We start from the raw sequence: 22046 nt of genomic DNA on the forward strand, positions 1-22046 counted from the left end.
TAAACCACCTCCTATCTTTCTTGAATTGATATATCTTGTGGATAGAAATAGATGGAAGAACTTCAAGATTGAAGTTCTTAAAAGCTAACAAGGATTTTAGAATGAACTTGTCCTGTAAATGAAGGCTATGCAAGAACAAATGATTTTTTCGATTAAGAATCAAAATTCAAACCAAGCCTTACCTTCTATAGAATCTAATAGGCACCCTTCTAGGCTTTGATACTCTAAGTGTAGTCAATCTTAGTGTACAAAAAAATTTTGCTCAAACCAACAAAATTTCCATCAAAATCAAGGAAGGCAACAATCATATGTTCCATCTTACAAGAACCAAGGTATGGTAGTATTTAATTTCAAATTCCATCCTCAAAAAAAATACTATCCAAGGTTTTAGAAATCAACAATAATAACGAGAAGAAGTGCACCACTTTTATAGAAAAAACCATCTACTAGAAAATTCTTGGATAGAAAATGGAGAAGTATATAAAAATTGTGAAAGAAACCATTTTATGGATGTGTGTAGATAACTTGACAAGGTAGTTCTCTTAAAATTTCTATAAAAAAATTATCAACAACAAGCTCAAGACTAATTGAATGAAGCAAAAATCTCAAATTCAAATATTATTGTAAGACTTTTTAATCTATTTTATGATTATAATAATAATCATCAAACCCAGCATCCTCCCTCAAGTTTAAATATTCAACAAGGATTTATTCCATTAAATAGTGGTCAACCTCAAGATGGCTAAAAAAAAAAAATGTCAAAATTTTTAAGATGTAAGATATTTAGAAATATCAGCTGAAGAATAAGATACTCAACTCATTAGATACTAACCTTCATCTTTTCAAATACATTACATCTTTCATGAGGAAGTTCTTAATAAGGTTAAAGGACTTTCTAATATGCCAATGTTGACAGTTATGACTAGGTCTAGATATATTAGTCCTCTCTTTTGAACTTTAATGGAGAGTGAAAATAATTCAGAAGATTTTCCTTACTTTTGTGATTTAAACAAAGCTACAAGAGAGGCAATGGATAATGTGAAGAAATTGAGAAAAATGCCCCATAATTTAGAATCCACCACCATTCAAAAAACTAAAATAGAAAAAAAAAAAATCCTTGTGGAAGAATTCTCTTCTACAAAAGAATAAAAAGGTCTTAGGATCCTTGAATCAGAAGGTGGTATCTCATTTCTCCTGAAAAAAGGTGATCAAAAAAATTCTTATGACTTCTAAGAAAACTTTAAAAAAAATCAAGGTAAATATAATTATTACTCAATTATTAGAAGTATCTCCAAAATAGAGAAAAGTTTTTAAAACAAGCATGCCTATTAAAAGACATCAAATATCTTAAAAAAATCTAAGTCTATATAAAAACAATTCAAGGAGCATAAGAAGTCAAGGCAATTGAACCAACTTTCTTTTGAGGTTGATAATGGATAAAGTTTTGTGGCATAATCAAGAATTAATTTTCAATACCATCCAAGATGTTCTAAGATCCTTTCTACTTCTTTAATATTTGTAAGAGATTGTATTTTAATTATGACTTCTATTTTTTTAGATTAGATTCTCTTCTCTCTTAAAAAACCACATAACTCAACAAAACTCTTTTTTGGACTGCCAAGTATATTTTACTAAGATTTAAAATAATTCCTATTTTTCTATACCTTTCTAAGGTTTCTTCTACATATTTTAAATGATCCTTAGCATTGAATTGGGTGCTAAAATGATCTATGAATACCATCATAGGTTTGTAAAATAAATCTAAAAAGGCAAAAGTCATGGCTTATTAGAAGGCAAAAAGAACATTACAAAGTCCAAAAGGCATGTCCAAAAAAATAAAAGTATCCCAAAGAGTGGTAAAAGCTATTTTTTGGCGATCTATTAGGACTATAGTAAATTGATTGTAATCCAAATATCCATCTATAAAAATATAGGTTTTGTAATCCACCACTTCATCTAGGACACTATTAATGAAAAAAAAGAAAAAATGGTCTTTTTGGATGTCCTTGTTGAATTTTCTATAATATATATACACTCTTAATTTACTATTTTTTTTTCTTCACAAGGACCATAGGAGAGACTTAATCTGCTATTTCCACTAGCTTAATAAAACTGACTGGTAACAATTTTTTCAACTCTCCTTTAAAATCAATTAAAATTAAAGATTCATACGAGTTTTCTTTTGTCTAATTGCCTTCGCACCATAAATAAAAATAAATATGGTATTGAATCACCTCAAGTGGTATATCCTTCAAATTTTTGTAGGACCATGCTAAAACATCTTAATATTTCATAATCAAATCATAATATTTAGATACTTGTCATAGACATACAACTAAAGAAGGTTCTAAAAGATTTTAGAAGATTCTAGAAGGTTCTAGAAGATTTTAAAAGATTCCAAAAGATCCTAATAGATTCTAAGAAGACTCTTGAAGATTCTAGGAGGTTCCAAAAGGTTCTAGAAGGTTCTAATAGATTCTAAGAAAGTTCTAGAAGATCATAGGAGGTCCTAGAAGGTTCTAAGTGGCTTTAGATGATTTAGGAAGTTGCTAAAGAAGGATCTTAGGCTTGCTTTGTTCTCAAGCCTCATAAAAACTTTTCAAGAAGCTTCCTAGGACCTAGTATATATAGGAGTCTAAGTAAAGGGGATCCTCAATCTTTACTTAATCGATGATTGTTTATATCTTCTTTGGATCCATAAAAAGGCCTTTGTTGGAAATAATATATTCAATAAATTCAACTTGAGATACATGAAATACATACTTCTCCAGTTTTGCAAATAGCCTAGCACTTCATAGCTTATTGAGTACAAGGCAGACATGTTTTTTGTAGTCTTTTGGATTCTTAGAAAAGATTAGAATATCATCCAAATAGATTATAACAAAGTCATTGAAATTCTCACAAAATATATTATTTATCAAGTATTGGAATATGATTAGAGCATTGATAAGTCCAAAAGGCATGTCATTATATTCAAAATATCCATATCTCGTGCAAAATACTATCTTCCATTCATCTCCCTCCTTAATACATACCAGGTTATATGTGCTTCATAGATCAATCTTTGTAAAGATCTTTGCTTAGCTAAGTTGATCAAGAAGTTTGGATATCAATCACAATGGATATTGATTTTTTATTATGATTTTATTAAGATCATAATAATTGACATACATTTATAAGGATCCATCTTTTTTCTTTACAAATAATATTAGAGCACTAGCTAGTGACTTGGAATGTCAAATAAAATTTTTAGTAAGATTTTTCTCAATGTACTCTTTTAAAGTTGCAAGCTCATTCTAGAATAAATTGTAGATAGATTCAAATGGTAGTTGAGCACCTTCTTGAAGATCAATCACACAATTGTAAGGATGATGCTTCGACAAGAAGTTTACATTTTTCTTCTCAAATACATCTGCAAAACCTTTATATGCCTTTGGAATTATTGTTGCAACAACTTTAGGTTTCAATTGTGGATTTACATAGACATCAAATGTAATACCTTATTTAGCCGCCTAATAAATAAATATTGTTTAAGTTTTGGCTTATCAAGTGTTAGAAGCTTTTTCATAGATTTGAAGATTTTATGATCTACTAGAGAAAATTCTAACTTTTGTGATACCCAATCTATCCATAAATTATATTTTTCAAGCCATAAGAGTCTTAAAATGACTCGACTTGATAGTGATCTAATGATGTTGAATACTATTTGGGTGCTATAGTTATCAAAGGTTATTTCTAATAGAATCATTTCATGATTAACATCTCTAGATGATAAAGGTCGACCATCTATTACTTCTACATATATGGCTTTGGATTTTTTGACTATATAGATTTTGTGAGATGTAAAAAATTCTTTATTAATAAAACATGTAGAGGCTCTCAAGTCAAATAATTCATGATAATCTAGTTTTGTGACTTCTAACTGTACATGTATAGTAAAACAACAAGAAAGGCTAGCAAAGAGTATAAGACCTTTTTGGTTTGTGATAGTAAAGAATCTAGCTGCACAGTCCCTATTATGGCTAGATGCCTTCATTTTCCTACAATACTTTACATGATGTGGCTGCACTCTTCATTTCATATGTACGCTAGCATTTCTTTGAACAATGATTAACCTTATAGCCAAGTTTTTTACAATATAAATATAGGCCAAGTTTCCTTTGATGTTTTTTTTCTTACTCAGAAAGAAGTTTGAAGTGAATTACATCAATCTGCATATCTTCTACTTCCAACTGCTTATTAGAATTGGGTAGTGAAGAAGTTGTAGAATAATTGGTGTATACATGTCGCATAGATGAAGAATATTTATCTTGTTGTTATTGAAATAAATAGTTATTACACTTTACAACTTGACTAATGGCTTCATTGAGTGTTAGAGGATGTGGCATAGACAACAATAAGTCCTTGACATCGTCTCTTAATCTCCAATAAAATTGGCTCATCAATGCATCTTCTCTCTAATTTATATCACATACTAATTATCAAAAATCTAAGGCATACGTTAATACAGAGTAGGTTTTTTGTCAAAGGCTTTGAATTTAATTGTTGAAGAATTATCTTTATCATGTTCACTTAATGCTTTTGCAAATGTTGCCAAAAATGCTTCAAAATTATGTAGTATAAGAGAATTCTTTTCAAATAATAGGACAAATCAGGATAAAGCTTGACCCAAAAGTAAAGTTTTAACCAAATCAACATGAGATGCTTCAATGGAATATCGTAGACATTGAAGCAAGGTAATTATTTGTACTTGGTTTATAAAGCTACAAAATTTTGACCAAGTGCCATTGAACTTTTTTGGAAGGCTGATCCTTGGTTCTTTTATTATTGTCACATCATTGCCTTGAGTAGATGCACCTCCTATGTTTGAATTAGACATAGTCATTTGAGAATTTGGAACCTCTGTTGTGATTTAATGTGGTAGTTGAGGCACTCTAGCTCTTTGACCATTATATATGATCATATATAGTTCTTCATTCTACTTTGACAAAGTCCTTGTCTTGATCCTCAATGCTTCAAAAATATTAATAAAAGAATCTAACTTGATCTCTTTTGCGTTTGTTAAATTGACTTTTTCACCTTTTGCCATAGTAAATCAGAGAAACACATGCCTTCAAAAGAAAAAAAACATGATCTTTGATATAAAAAAAAAGAAGCCAAAAGAATATTAAGAAAAGAACAATATTAATCTAAGGGAGAGTAATTCGGAAACCTCTATAATGCTATAGTACTTCCAACAAGAGAGGTAATCCACTTTCTATCAAGAAAGATCAAGCTCCTAATATATCATGAATATGTGTATGTAAGCCATTAATTACATATATAAATAGATAGAAATAAGTAAAAGTAGACAAAAGTAAGTTAATTCTATAATATTTGCTATGGATGCTGATTTGACTTTATAGGTGTCTTTAATTGATTTTTTGGATTAAAAACGTGGTCAACAAGTTAGCTGTGTGCCACACAGGTTATTAGCTTGAAGACCAAGCTAACTATGTGGCCTATACGTAGAAAAACTTACCTTGTAAGTCAAGGCATGTGTCTTAAGAAGTCAACACATATTAGAGGTCCTATAAAATATTGCCATGTAGCCTCTAGTTAGATAGTATATATAGATACAAGAATGAAGCCTTCTTCACTCTTGTCAACTCCTTTCTTGCTTCCAGTCTAGTTTCAAGGGTCTCTAGTTTTCTTGGCTTTTGGTACTAGCCATTCCAGTTTCTTTCATAATATACATATCAAGTTATTTCTATTTTGTCATCTTTCTTTAAAAGAAGTCTCACTTATTTATTTATTTTTATCATATTCTTGTCTTTGGCAGATTGACAATAATACACTATATCAAATATTGGATAATCTAGAGGCTTTTTTAGTAGAGTTTTGATCCATGTATGGAGAACATGATGCAATTCGTGTTGCAACCAATAAGATCGGTATTTTGCAACAAGGCAATCGATCAATAATGTTGTATGCTTCATAATTTTGACAACTTGTAATTGATATCAAGTGGGATGATGCTGCACTTATTAGCCAATTTTTCTATGGATTATAATATGAGATAAAAAAATTAATGTTCAACTTACCTGATCCTCAAACATTAAGTCAAGTAATTGACTTTGCTGTGAAGTGCGACAATCGTCTTTTTGAATTTCAATCTGAGAATCGTATAAGTCGACCTCAACATTACTATAATTCAATGAAAATATCAATATCTCTTCAATACATACATTCGAAAGTAGAGGATATATAAATTGATGTAGTACGTTTCAAACCTCTTACTGAGCAAGAAAAGACTCGTCATCGTTAGGAAGGATTGTACTTATATTTTGGAGAGCCTAAGCACACTGCTCAATATTATCTAAAGAAGCAATGTAACTATAAAATAAAAAGTATAGTAATCAAAAAAGATAGCATGTCAAAAAATGAATTTGTCCAGCTACAATAGTGACCGTGCGGTTGGATCTTGTACAATGCCTAGTGAAGGTCCTATCTTCTCCTTAGAACCTTCTCTATGTTATACTATAAATATTATTTTAGGACCTAAACATCACAAAGCCTCTGTCTTGCTAGATTTAGGAGCCTCAGCATGTTTCTTAAATGAAGAATTTGCTAAAAGATATAACATACTTTTAGTGAAGAAAACTAAACTTGTTCATGTAGAAGTCATAGATGGTCGTTCGTTGTCTTCAGGAGATATTACTCATAAAATCCTTCCTATAGAAATAGCAACTAATGGTCATATTAGCTTTATAATATTTAATATCATTAGATCTCCTTCTAATCTAGTCATTTTAGGTTTATCATGGCTAAAAAAATATAATCCTAAAATAGATTGGACTTCTCATAGTCTTGAATTTTTTAAAAGTATAACTAAGAGTCTAATTAATCAAGTAGAAAGTCATAAGTCTAGTATAATTAAATCTATATTTGTAGGTGCAAGAGCTTTCTTATATGCTGCAAAAGAAGGATTACCTTGTGTTATTTATGCTACACATGTTTCTACTGGTGGAAAAACTTCAAGTGGCATTCCAAGCCAATATTGAGATTTTCAAGATGTATTTGAGAAGAAGAATGCAGATACTCTTAAAGAACATCATTCCTATGACTGCTCAATTGACCTTCAAAAAAGAACACTACTGCCATTTGGACCAATCTATAATTTATCTCAAAATGAGTTGATTGAACTCAAGGAGCATATTGAAGAGAATTTGGCCAAGAACCTCATACATCATTCCAAATCTCGAGCAGGAGCTTCAATTCTATTTGTGAAGAAAAAAGACGGATCATTGCGGATGTGTATTGATTATCAAGGACTCAACAAAATCACTATCAAAAATAGGTACTGCCTACCTTTGATATCTGGACTCCTTGATCAGTTGAATCAAACTAAGATCTATACAAAAATAGATCTATGAAGAGCATACAATCTGGTATGCATCAAAGAAGGAGATGAATGGAAGACTGCATTTTGAACAAGGTATGGACATTTCGAATACAATGTCATACCTTTTGGACTTATAAATGCACCAACAGCATTCCAACATCTAATGAATAATGTCTTTTGGGAGTTTTTAGATGATTTTGTTGTCTGTTACCTAGACGACATCTTAATCTATTCTAAGAACATAGAAGAACATAAACTTCATGTTCATCATGTATTATAAAAACTAAGAGATGCAGAACTCTATGCCAAGATAGAAAAGTGTGTATTTTATACTACTCAAGTCGACTTCTTAGGATATCTCATTTCAAATGATGGACTTATGATGGATCCTAAGAAAGTTCAAACTATTATAGATTGGAAGATTTCAAAAATGGTAAGAGATGTCCAATTCTTTTTAAAATTTGCCAACTATTATCGGATCTTCATCAAAGACTTCTCTCGAGTTGTAGTTCCACTTACACGTTTGACTTGTAAAGACAAACTTCAATAGAATCAAGAAGCGAAAGTAGCATTTGAAGCTTTGAAGACAGCCTTTGTTTTTGCACCACTCTTGTATCATGTCTATTTTTTTAAGCCATTTTTTATATAAACAAATGCATGAGATTTTGTTTTAGATGCCGTATTATCACAAATAAGAATAGATGTTAAACTTCATCTAATAGCTTTTCATTCTAGAAAATTTTTAGCAGTCGAGATCAACTACGAGATCTATGACAAAGAACTTCTTACAATCGTGGATTTGTTTCAAGAATGGTGCTATTATCTAAAAGGTGCTTTTAGCCCACTCACAATGTATACAGATCACAAGAACCTTGAATATTTTATGTCAACACATGTTTTGAATTGTCGCCAAGCCCTTTGGAGTATGTCTTTGTCAAGATTTGAATTCAAGATTACTTATCAAGCAAGAAAACAACAAGGTTTGTCAGATGCACTCTCTAGACAATCTTACCTTGCACCAAAGGAAGGAGATGCTACTTTCGATCAACAACACACAATTCTCTTGAAGTTAGAGCATCTTCATCTTTGAGCAATGAAATCAACACTAACTGTTGATTCAACTTTCATTAAGCAAGTTCAGTTAAGTATGTCTTCTGATCCTCTTATTCGTGATATTAAGGAAAATCCTTCAAAGTCTCATGATACTTCTAAGTTTGAATTCAAGAAGAATCTACTATATTTTGAGGAACGCCTATATGTTCTAGAAGGTGAAACTCAATTATGTGTTCTTCAAGCTCGTCATGACTTTCCAACAGTAGAACATTTGTAGTACAATAAAACTTTAGAAGTAATATCTAAGGACTTTTGGTAGCCTCAAATGTGGAAAGCAGTCAAAGATTTTGTATAATCTTGTGATATTTGCTTGAGATCAAAAACTCCTCATCATCAACCTTATGAACTTCTTCAACTATTATCCATTCTAGAACAATCATGGTCTTCTGTTTCTATGGATTTCATCATGGATCTTCCAATCTCAGGTCCTTATGACTATATTCGTGATAGTAGATCGTTTTACCAAAATGGCATATTTTGTACCATATACAAAATCTATCACAGGTGAAGAAATAGCTAAGTTCTTTTTTGACAATATCTATTACTATTATGGATTATTCAAGGATATTATATCAGATAGGAGAACTCAATTTGTATCAAGATTTTGATGAACTCTTTTCAAGATTCTAAAAATAAATATAAACTATCTTTAGTATTCTATCCTCAAATTGATCGACAAACAGAGCATGTTAATCAAGTTTTGGAGCAATATTTAAGATGTACCATTAACTACCAATGAGATGATTGAATAACTCTTTTGCCATTGGTAGAGTTTGCTTACAATAACACAATACATTCTTCTACAAAATAAACACCTTTCTTTACCAATTATAGTTATCATCTACAACTTGATACTTTTGACTTTTCAAAAGTTGATAATCCTGTTGTAAAAGATATGGCAATTCTTTTAATAGAGCTACATGCAACAATAAAGGCATAGTTAAAAGAAACTCAAGATCAATAAAAGGTCAATGTGGATGTCTATTGAAAGGAACAACCACCATTTTACATGGGTGATAAAGTATGGTTACTTCATCGTAATATCAAGACCACTCATCCTTGTGACAAGTTGGACTATCGAAGACTTCAAATATTTTCTATTTTTATATAAATTAATCCAATTGTATATCGTTTATACCTATCGGAGTCAATGAAAATCCATCCAGTATTCCACGTATCTCTTTTTGAACCATACAAGACAGTGGATATATTAAGAAGAAGATAAGCTCCACCTCCTCCTATAGAAGTAGACAATAATGAAGAGTTTGAAGTGGAAGAAGTCTTAGATTCAAGACAGTGCCAAAATAAATTAAAATATCTTATCCATTGTCGTGGATATGATATTAGTAAACGCACATGGCAGCCAGTAAAGAATCTTGGAAATGCAGCAAAGGTGGTGCAGGCTTTTCATCAACAACATCCATCAAAATTAAGATGAAAACCTTCCTTATAAAAGAAACAAGATCTAAGTAAGATAACATTCTACTTCAATCTTTGTTTGTAGCTTCTTTGTAGTTGTGATGTTGAGGAGATAGAGAACTAATAATAAGCGGATTCAACTTAAGAGCCTTTGTTTGCTGACCTATCAGAAGAGACATTACGATTGTCACAACCTTCAAGACAATGTAATTGAGATGAAGATCTTCAAGAACGACATGTTCTTCCTCGAATAGATGGGAAGATACAATGCATTTGGTATCACAACCTAAGAAGGGACTCTCGATGTTTGGTGATTTTACTAGAGGTAGAAACAACTTATGACGGTGTTTCAAATATTTTATTTGAAGGAAGTTATGAAGGCTTCAACAACAATCAAATAATTCGGTGGTCTTCTCGCTTTAGTATAGAATATTACCAATGATTGAGAGGTCCTATCAATCATCTTCGAAGAGAACAAAGATCAGAGTATGTGACAAATACAATTCGTTGCATCATAGATTTTTTCAACATATGATTACCGCTTCTCATATAACTCGTGTTTAGAAAGAGGGATAATGTCACAAACATATGCATATAAGCTAGTAATTAAAAGTAAATAAAAATAAGTTAATTCTATAATATTTATTATAGAAGCTTCTTAGAAGCTTCATAGATGCTGCTTTGATTTTATAGGTATCTTTAATTGATTTTTTGGATTAAAAACGTGGTCAAAAAGTTGGCCATATACCACACATGTTGTTAGCTTGAAGACCAAGCTAATTATGTGGCCTACACGTAGAAAAACTTACCTTGTAAGTCAAGGTATGTATCCTACAAAGTCAACACATATTAGAGGTCCTATAGAACATTGCCATGTAGCCTCTAGTTAGATAGTATATATAGATATAAGAGTAAAGCCTTCTTCACTCTTGTCAATTCCTTTCTTGCTTCCAGTCTAGTTTCAAGGGTCTCTAGTTTTTTTGGCTTTTGACAATAGCCATTCCAGTTTCTTTCTTAATATACATATCAAGTTATTTCTATTTTGTCATCTTTCTTTGAGAGAAGTCTCACTTGTTTATTATTTTTTTATCATGTTCTTGTCCTTGACATAATATTATTTTATGGCAGTGTTAACAAATTGTTAAGGACCATATACAAGACAAAAATTTAAGACTAAAGAATAGAGTTAATTTGATATTAAAACAATAACTTAATACAAGACAAGAAGGTCTCGACTAGACTACAAGAAGTGAATTTTTGAGATTGAGGATCTCCTCAGCCTAGACTTCTATAAATATTAGATCCTAGAAAGTTTCTTGAGAAGTTTCTATAAGGCTTGAGAATAAAGCAAGCCTAAGATCCTTCTTTGGCAACTTCTTAAATCATCTAAAGCCTCTTAGAACCTTTTAGGACCTCCTATGATCTTTTAGAACTTTTTTAGAATCTATTAGAACCTTTCAAAACTTGCGTGAACCTCCTAAATCTTTCAAGAGCCTTCTTAGAATCTACAAGAATCTTCTAGAATCTTTTGGAACCTTCTTTAGTTATATGTCCATGACAAGTATGTAAATATCATGATTTAATCATGAAATATCGAGACATTTTAGCATGGTCTTACAAAGATTTGAAGGATATACCACCCTGGTGACTCAATACCATATTTCTTTTATTTATGGTGCCAAGGCAATTAGACAAAAGGAAAGACGTATGAACCCTCAATTCTAATTGATTTTAAGGGAGAGTTGGAAAAATTATTACTAATCGGTTTTATTAAGCTAGTAGAAATAACAAATTAAGTCTCTCCTATGGTCCTTGTGAAGAAAACAAATTAATAAATTAAGAGTGTACATAGATTATAGAAAACTCAACAAGTACACCTAAAAGGACCATTTTCTCTTTTTTATCTATGGAAATAAGTAGTACATCATGTCAACCAATAGAAGGTAGGCATAAAGATTATCCTATCGCATTTATTAATAAAAAGTTAAATGTGGCAGAACAAAATTATATTACCACCGAATGAGGGTGTTTGGCCATGGTTTTTTCAATGAAGAAATTTTGACATTATTTTTTATTAAATTATGTTTTATTTTTTGTTGATCATATGGCTATCAAATACCTAATAAATAAAGTAGATTTGAGTGGTCATATAGCTCGATGGATATTATTACTTGAAAAATTTGACTACAAGATAGAATACAAACCCAAAAAATTACATAACAAAGCCGATCATCTTTAAGGTTAGAAGAAAAATTAAACCCTATTCCTAATGATGACAATTTAGTAGATGAATTATTTTTTATCATTTTCTTCCATCCTACTTAATACAATCATATTACAAAAAAATTGAATTCTAATCAATTTCCAAAAAAATTGTCCAAATATGAATGTAGGAAGATTAGAATTAATAGCACTCATTTTACTATTATAAAAAAGTGGTTATATCATTGAAGAATAGGTGGTTTATCCAAACAATGTATGGTCGCTGATGAAGTATTAGCCATATTAATAGCATGCCATGATAGAGCAAAAAGAAGATACTTTTTGAGTAAATTGATAATTCAAAAGGCAATGAGAGTTGGATATTATTGGCCTACTATGTTTTAAGATGTCCATGATTATATTAAATGATGTGACGTTTGCTAATATTATCCAAAAAATGATTTGCATATGGCACTTCATTTCCATATATCTTTGCCTTTAGTTTCTTTTGAAAAATGGAGAATTGATTACATAAGAGAAGTTCATTCCAATTCTTTAAGAAGGATGAAATGCATTATAGTAACCACAAAATATTTAAGAAAATGGGTTGAAGAAAGAGTTGTTAAAATCAATGATGCTATTTATGTGGCTTAATTTGTATATGAGCAAATTATTACTCAATTTCATTGTTCCAAAATTTTGATTAGTAATCATGGAACATGCTTCTTGAATATTGTGATAGAGGAGATAACTAGAATTAGATTTAATATAAACCATCATGTCACTACTTCCTATCATGTATAAACTAATTGACGTACAAAAAGAATAAACCAAACCTTAATTAATATCTTAAGCAAGATAGTACAAGATTCAAAGAGGGATTGGAATACAAAATTATCAACAGTCTTGTGGGCTTATTAGGCAATCTACAAGGTCATAATCAAGGTTACTCTATTTTTCTTAGTGTATGGAATAGAAGCTATACTATCAATAGAATTTGAAATCAATTTATTAAAGATAATAATAGATGATAGGTTAAACATCTAAGAATCCTTCAAGAATAGATTAGAATAATTAGAAGGCTTTGATATAATGCAGTAGACCAAGATTCAACACATAGAAGGAATTTAATAAAAAAAAAAAAAAAAATTCATAAAAAAATACAAGAATAGAGTCTTGTAACCAAGGATGCTAGTGCTATTACAAGATGCCAAGAGGATGGAATTCTCTGGAAAATTTTATGCTCTTTAGTTAGGACCATATCATATCAAAGAAGCATTTGATAATAATTCTTTATAGTTAAAAATACTAAATGGTGAACTATTTTCAATAAGAATATCTAAAAATATATGTAAAGAATATAAAGTATGAATAATTCACCTCATAGAAGAAAAAAGACTATACTCTCTATTTACATAAAGGAATAAAGATCTAACTAAACAACTTATTCAAACTTGATTTTTATCAAGAAAATAGGAATCTTGACTCATCAAGAAAATAAGAACTATTATTTATAAGGTTTTTAGTTCTATTAGAATAATATTACTCTTTCTTATTAGAAGTAATGAATAAAAATAAAAAAAAATAAAAAAAAAATAAAAACTTATCTTATAGGATTTAGAAATGACTTAGAATTTATTAGTATCCTTGGGTTGGTGGGCAGTTGGCTACAAAAGTGGTTATAAAAGAGGTAGCTTAAGTTTGAATCCAGTCCTCAAAAGAAGCAATCCATATGAGCTAATGTTAAAGTAGGAAAGTAGCCAACATGTGCAACTTATAGGATATATAGGTTTGATAGCTATTAACTTAAATTCTTCTTTTTGGATAAGAATTATATAATACCAATTTTTAGATTTTTATATTAATTTTTTTTTTCTCTTTTTATTGTCTCTTTTTTATCTCATAAATTTATCTTACCTTGTTTTTATTAGGAAGACTAATTTCTTTAATAATTTTTTAACTCAAGGAAAATAACAATAAAAGATAGCAGTGCACTAATATTGAATACAATCTTTCATATGAATATTTTTTTAGGATTTATAATAATATTAATAAAATCTTAATAGAATATTAAATTCAATATTCTTAATCTTAGATAAGAGCTTGCCTTTAAAGCAAGAGTTCTAGATCCTCTATCTCTTCAAGTTGTTCCAAATGGTCACTATATATAAATCATCAAATTGACTCACTAGTTGTTTTAGAATAAAAAGGTGCATTTAGAATGCTTAGAATCACAATATATGATAAATAGTATAAAAATCTTTAGAAAAATAGAAAATTAAAGTGTTAGTTGTAGATTTGGAGTCTTAATAAGTCTTAGAGGTAATTATTTTAGTTGGTTTAGTATTTTTTATTTATTATTAGGTATTGAGGGATATTTACTAAGGTAGATATTTATATTAGCCTTCTATTAATATATATTATTAATAAAAAAACTATAAATATTAATTATTAATTAAAAGAAGCATGAAAAAGAACCTCATATTTTTTTAGTTAGTTATATAAAAAATATGATTTATAGTAGATTTAAATTGATTTTATTACTATGAAAATTATCAAGGTAGGAAATTATAGCCTTCACCTGATATTAGAATTATAGAACCATTATAAGAATTTTTAGAATTTATTTAGATTTTTTTAAGAATTTTAGAGCAATTTCCAAGACTTTGGTAAAAATGAGTTTTATCACTTTGGGAGGCATTATGAAGAAATGGAGTAAGATTTGAAGGCCATGTCAAGCTACAAGGCTAATTGGATGTTTTTAAATATCATGGTGAGGTCAAAAATGCAAAATTATGGATTTTACTAATAGAAAATAAGAGGACCAACAACTAGTATAGCCCTTGTAAAAAAGGAGGTGCACAAGTCTCATATGGGTTGTAGCACCTTGAAGATAGTTAGAAAGATAAGACTAAGGCCTTATGGCCTCTCTTAAAAATCTATATATACTACTTATGAGCCTTGGTGAAGCTCAAACTCTTGATTTCTTAAGCAAGTTATCCTTGAAATAAAAATATTTACTTAACTTTTTATTTATTTACTTATTATTTTTAAACCTTCATAACTTATTCATAGTAATTTGGATTTGTATGTTTCTTATATCATTGGAAATATATATAAAAAAAATTAAATTTATGTATTTTACTTTTATATTTTATATTTTATTGGATGAAAACTTAGTAAACAAATTGTGACTAGTTTTATAGTGTACAATTACTTGATTGTACTTATTCACTATTTTTTGTGTTTTGCTCTTTTTTTCCTTGTTTTTACTACTTCCTTTTCATACCACCAATTAGAAGCAACTCGTAATCAAAGCCATCTTATAATTTGGATTGAGGAATAAATTTTATACTTACAAACCTATAGGAAGGACCTTTATCTTTAGGCTTGTCTAAATTTTCCTTTTTCTTGTCTTTTGGTCTATGCTCTTGAGCTCTAAATCCACTCCTTGGTTGAAATGAAAGACCTTTTTTTTTTTCTTGAGTAGACTCCTTAACTTTTGGTGGTCTCTTCTTATTAAAGAGCTTTGTCACATCTTTTTGAAAGGATCTAGTATTCTTCTCTTCTACAATGATATTTTAGTCCTTCAAATCTTTATTACCACTTAAAAAGACTTTAATGCTAATAGCATCAATTGCATCATCTCAACTTCTTGCCCTCATAATAGCTTCTACACTTCTAATTAAAGCCTCCTTTGATGGCTTCATAGTAGCCACCATGCCTTTGCTTTCTACTTCAATGACATAAGACTTAGCCTTTTTTACATGTAATCTACTTGCTCTTCCAATAAAATCCTCTAGAATCTTCTTTATACCTTTTCTTTCTAAATTGAGCTCCAAATATTCATCCGTAGTGATGAATCTAACTCTATCTTTTCTAAAGAAGATAACTCCCTTTTTCAAGTCTATGAACCAAATTGACAACTTACTTTGTTGAATCAAGCTGGATTGTGTAAGTTCTAATCTAGATGGTTAGGGACCAAGCAAGTTATGTCAATAGTATTAGACAAATGAGATATGGAGTGCCAAAATTTGAACGTGGAAAAATCAACCCATTTTAATTGCATTTGATGGCTTGGTGGAATAAATTCATTCACATAATATTAGATGTCCATTATTTCTTAACCATTATTTATTAATGATTTTTTTTATTAAATTTTTTATGTATTTTATTTTATTTATTTATTTATTTATTTATTTAACTTTTAATTTTTTAATTTTTTAATTATTATTATTATTATTATTAGATTTATTTTATTTATTTATTTAACTTTTATCTTTTATCTTTTATCTTTTATTTATTTATGTATTTATCTATTATTATTATTATTATTATATATAATTTTAATTAATTATTTATTTATTTATTTGAGCTACCTAAAAATCAACTTATGAGAGTTATTACATCCATCATTCTCTTCAGTAAAGAAAAAACCATACTAAATATTAATCACAATACTACTATTGCTTATTATTATATCAAAAATATATACAAGAATCCTTCCAAACTTGTTTTTTAACTACTATCACCTAGCAAGTAGTTAAACATATCACAATCCACTATCACCTAGCAATGTGATTTCTATATCACCTAGGAATAATATAACACCTAGCTTTTTAATCCACTATCACCTAGCAATAACATAACAAATCACAATCCATCTATCATTGTCATTAATTCCTAAATTATGTCCTATCCTTGTCACTACCAAATTGTTGGAGGCTATAGACCTCCTCAATTGTTACTCAATTCATTCCAAAAATGACTTCTTTATGACTCTATCCAAATCCTCATCAAAAAAATCATCTCTTAACATGTCTTCAAAGTCAGTCCAGGCTTTTAAATTATCTCCATGCAAATCTTTCTTTTCATGCATCAAAAGAATAAAAGAATTTGTTAAGACATGCATGTATTGTGATATTGATGACTACGCCTTACAATGCCTTGGTCACCCCCTTTTCACTTGATTATATCTTTTGCTGTCTTTCTATGAATATACTCAAGTTAACAATAATTTATTGGCACTTGCTCCTTTAGTGCCACTTGCACCAACCCCTCTAAAATCACCCATCATCTTTGAATATCAAAAATCTCTCACTTCTCTCCTTTAAATTTTTGAACTCATCCTCATACTCCAAGCTTACATCTTAGCTCTCAAACTCCATTGTGCTCTTCTTGTACTCCCAATTGCTTTGAAGATGCTTTCAATAGAAGTACCAAATTTATGTCAAGAGAATAAGCCTCTCCACAAAAACATAAGGTCTTTGATCAAAAGTAGTTTACAAGAAGGCACAATATTATTCTAAATGAAATCAAATATAAAAATCAGCCCAAAGTCTAGGTACAATTTATAGATTAATTTCTTTCTTGTACTAAGATGCATCCAACTCTTAACTCTAATCTCAAATTGTAATCACTTTTCACTAAAATATCTACAATTCATTTATTACCAAATCAAGCAAAATTTCGCTCATTGAGAATTAAAAAAAAAGAAAAAAATCTAAAAAAAATGGCATAGAAAACTCCAAACCAATCTTGAAATTTGATGCACAATAATTCTAGCAATTTCTTTCCACAAATTTGCTTGGATCTCTTTTAATTTAGCTCCATTTTTTATGTGCTAAGGCTTATTAAAAAGCTCACAATCAGACCTAGATTTTTCTTTAAATATTAATATAAAAAAATAAAAATGCAAGAAGTGGCATAGAAAAATCCAAACCAATGTTGAATCTCCTCTTCTAAAAATTCCAACAACCCCCTTCTTATAAAAAAAATGGATCTCCTTTCTCATAGCTCTATTTCTTATGTGCTATAGCTTGTTGGAAAGCTTACAATCAAATCTAGTTACTTTCTAAATATCAATATAAAAAGATAAAAAATATAATAAGTGATATAAAAAAAATCCTAATTAGTGTTAAATCTCTCTTCCTAAAAACTCCAACAAAAAAAAAAAAAAAAAAAAAAAAAAAAAATCCTACTTGATTCTAAAACCTCCATCTTAACCTTTTCTCAATATCCACCTTAAATCTCTATATAGTTGGATATCTATCCTAAAAGATAATACCTTCAAGCTTGAATAATCTATTCAAATCAACAACCTTTTATTCTAAATTTTATTCAAATTTGTAAATATATTAGCATTATGTTCTTCCTCTCGTACTTCTAAATTTAATTATCTTCCAAATAATTTTGATGCACTTAAATTAAGTGCATTATAAAATCGTACTACTTATAGTTTAGTTATTTGATATATGCCAACAAAATTGGTACAAAGATAAAAGTCTATTATGTCAATTAAAGAACATGGAGAAGATATTGATTTCTTCATAAATGAAGAAGAAGACATGGATTAAAAAAAATAAAATAAAATAAAATAAAAATGACAATATGAAGGAAGTAGTACAATGCCAACTACAACTTTGATTCTTCTTCATGCATATGGGAGGATGCATAGGTTTGGCAGGGATAGATATTGTATTGTAGTTTAGCTATCATGTGAAAATAGTATACATATATATTTAATATATAATTTATTATACAATATAGTGAAAGGCATGTTATTAAATTTTAGTTGATTACAAAATATGATTAGATTACTATTTTGAAGTAATTAGTTAAAAAGAGCTAATATTGAGGTTGATTTTATATTGATAATAGTTTTTAAATATTTAGAGCTACCTTTACAATATATTGGTGGCTCTTAAAATCTTACTTTGTTTCTTTTATTTGGTGTTTAAAATATATATTCTATAAAACTTATTAAAAAAAAGATTGAAAAAATATTTTTATATAAAAAAAATAATTTGGCCAATCATATCAATAAATAGAGATAGAGAATAAAAATTTCTATTCTTATTGATCAAAATTCATATCCTATGGACTTCAACGAAGTTGCTTAAGATCTTATTAGAAATTAGGATTATTCTTTCAAGGGCATTTGAACTTAGGAGACTAGGATCAAGAAATTTAGGTTTTTCACAATACTTTTGGTATAAATTTTGAGTGATTTGGAGTTTTTATGAAAGAGATATAGGTGCTCAAAGTTAAGGTATTGATTTGGTACCTACAATCATTCTTTTAGACATAATACATGCAAACCAAAAGCAAAAAAAGATTTACAACTAGGATTGAAAAGAACACTTTCTTAGCTATATTTTTTGTATATTGCTTGATGAATTCTAAGTTGGAATGAAGGAGATATAAGAAGTTGAAGTTAGTACTTACAATCTAGGAATAGTAAGTAATCCGATTTACTAGTGGTTGTATTTTGAACTATATCTTAAGTAATTTGATAAGATTTTGGATCAAATATTCTAAAAATATAAATTATTATGTTATTAAATTCTATACACAAATTTTGTAGCATTTTGATTTTGGATTTTTGAAATATGAAGAAAATTGTATTTGAATGCTTGTAAATTAAGATCTAGAGTACGTGCTAGGATTTCTAAGATGCCAAATGATCTATAGTAGATTTATAATTGATTTATTTTTTGATAAAGCTTAAGAGTGAATTCTATATTTTCTAAAATATTGAAAAAAATTGAATGGTTGAATCAAAAAATATAATATTCTAAAATTTAGGAAAAATATATCTTTTGTAGAAGAAAAATATTTTAAAAGGATTTTGCTACAACTTGGGTATTTATACAAAGTAAAAGGGTTTTTGAAAACCAAGACTTTATATACATGTTAAAGGTGGAGATATGGAGCTATATCAAAATTATGATATAAAAATGAATTTTTGTAAGAAGATTATGAATTTTCTTTAAGTTTATAAGAAATCTAACTTCTTGACAAATAGTTAGTTATGATTTGGTATAGCAAAGAATGTTAAGGCATTTCTTAATGTTTTAGAAAGCCTTGTGTATAAATCTTCTTAAATATAAAAAGATTTTATTAATAGAATATTTTTTGATACTATTATATTTATTTGGCCTCTATAATAAGAATAAATCACTTATTGGAGCTTGGTCAATAAGTTGAAGCTAAATTTTCTACAACTAGGTACCTGATATATTTTTAGATATAAAAATCATACCATACAACAATGTGATAGCTGTCATATAAACAAGGATCATTACTTATAATATATCAAGTGCTATAAATCAATTATAAAGTATGTAATTTAAACCAAATACAAATGCATATCCAACATACTTTCAAGTGCCTCTCCGAATTGATTTAGAGCCCCTCCAATCAAGTAGGACTACAAAATAGGCATTGCTGAAGAAAAATGTGATAATGATGTGAATGCCAAATTGTACTCTTTTAAACTAGTATTATAATAGTTAGAGAATTGAAGTATGTGATATACATAATAGAAAAAATCTTCAATCTTTATCAAGAGATGAAGTATAGCTAAAAAACTTCTTATAATGAGAACAAATCCAATCTCTTCATAGGAGAGTTGAAAGATATGGTATCAAACATGCCATATGTCACTTTCTTTAGCATTAATCACATAAAAGCATGGTAGTAGCCCTTTTCTTCTTACCATTGGTAGCAGCCCTTAAAATTGATGATTTAAAATAAAATATTATCTTAGAAGAAAAAAAAGACAATAGAGAATATGGACCTATTGAAATAGATATGGAGTTAATGGATAAAATAATTCCTAAGGTTATAGTAGATGATGGAAGTATCATCAATATTATGTATAAATCTACCATGAATAAATTGGCTTTGAAAATCATTCACAAAGTAGTTATAAAAGTGAAATTAGTTGATCAATGATCACATCAAGTTTTAGGTCAAACTTAAGATCTTTATATGCAAGCAAGAGATGTAGATTTTGCAATATTATTTTATGTAATATGTTTATATGAAGAGGTAGATAGTTACCATCTCTTGTTACAAAGAAGATGGTTGAGGCAATCTAAAGAAGTAACAAATTGGAGGACTTTTAAGCCTTACTTCACTTATAGATCTTTAGACAATTACACAACAACCATAGTATTTAGTTACTTTAGACTCCAATCTTTTATTCCATCAGAAAAAAAAAAAAAAAAAAAAAAAAAAAACACACCAATATCTATAGAGGCCAATCAAAGTAATTTTATCCAATCCAATTCAAATCCAAGTATTGCACCAATAAGATATATTAGTCTTGAATTATATGAATATGAAGATGAAGGTGATTTTGCCAAATGGTTAAAAGAGAATCCTTACAAAGAAAAAGACATCTATATTTGATTTACAAAAGTAATTGATTGCTTAGAACTTGAAGATGATTATCTAGATCTTACAACTTTGATTGATGATATTGGTGTAAATAATGCTTTTAACTTAAAAATTGATAGAACTCAAGTGGAAAATTTGGATATTATCGTGAAAAAAGAAACTATCATGACTCTTCCCTTATAATTTAAGCATACTATCTAAGGTATTGAAGTTGGATATGATATATTGACTTATCTATCAATATCTAGAGATTAGTACTACTGACCTACTGACCCCTAACATGTGGTAGAACAAGATTGGATCAAAATTCTAGTCAATCATGATGAAAAATAATCCAAATATGTCAAGTTTGAATCCCAATTAGGTGAAGAAGAACTTGAGAAATATAAATTCTAAGTAATGGAATATCATGATATATTTGCATGGTCTTATAAAGATTTAAAAGATATTCCTCCTAGCATTTAAGAACATACTATTTCACTTCTTCCAAATACAACACTAATAAAAGATGTGAATGTTGAATGCAACCCAAGTCTTTCCATCTTTGGAATAGATATTTAACTAATCCACATTCTTCAAAACAATCATCTTGGCTTCCATCAACCAACTTCTTGTAAAGACTTATATCATCTCCTTCAATTTTATCAAATACAGCAAGATTACACATAGTATGTGCAATGCCTTCAAATTCTTTAGAATAGTGCAGTGACTGATGGCTTCTTAAACCCAGTTGAAGGTGGGA

Source organism: Physcomitrium patens, chromosome 25 (assembly GCF_059467195.1).
Source record: "Physcomitrium patens ecotype Gransden chromosome 25, ASM5946719v1, whole genome shotgun sequence".
NCBI classification, from domain to species: domain Eukaryota; kingdom Viridiplantae; phylum Streptophyta; class Bryopsida; order Funariales; family Funariaceae; genus Physcomitrium; species Physcomitrium patens.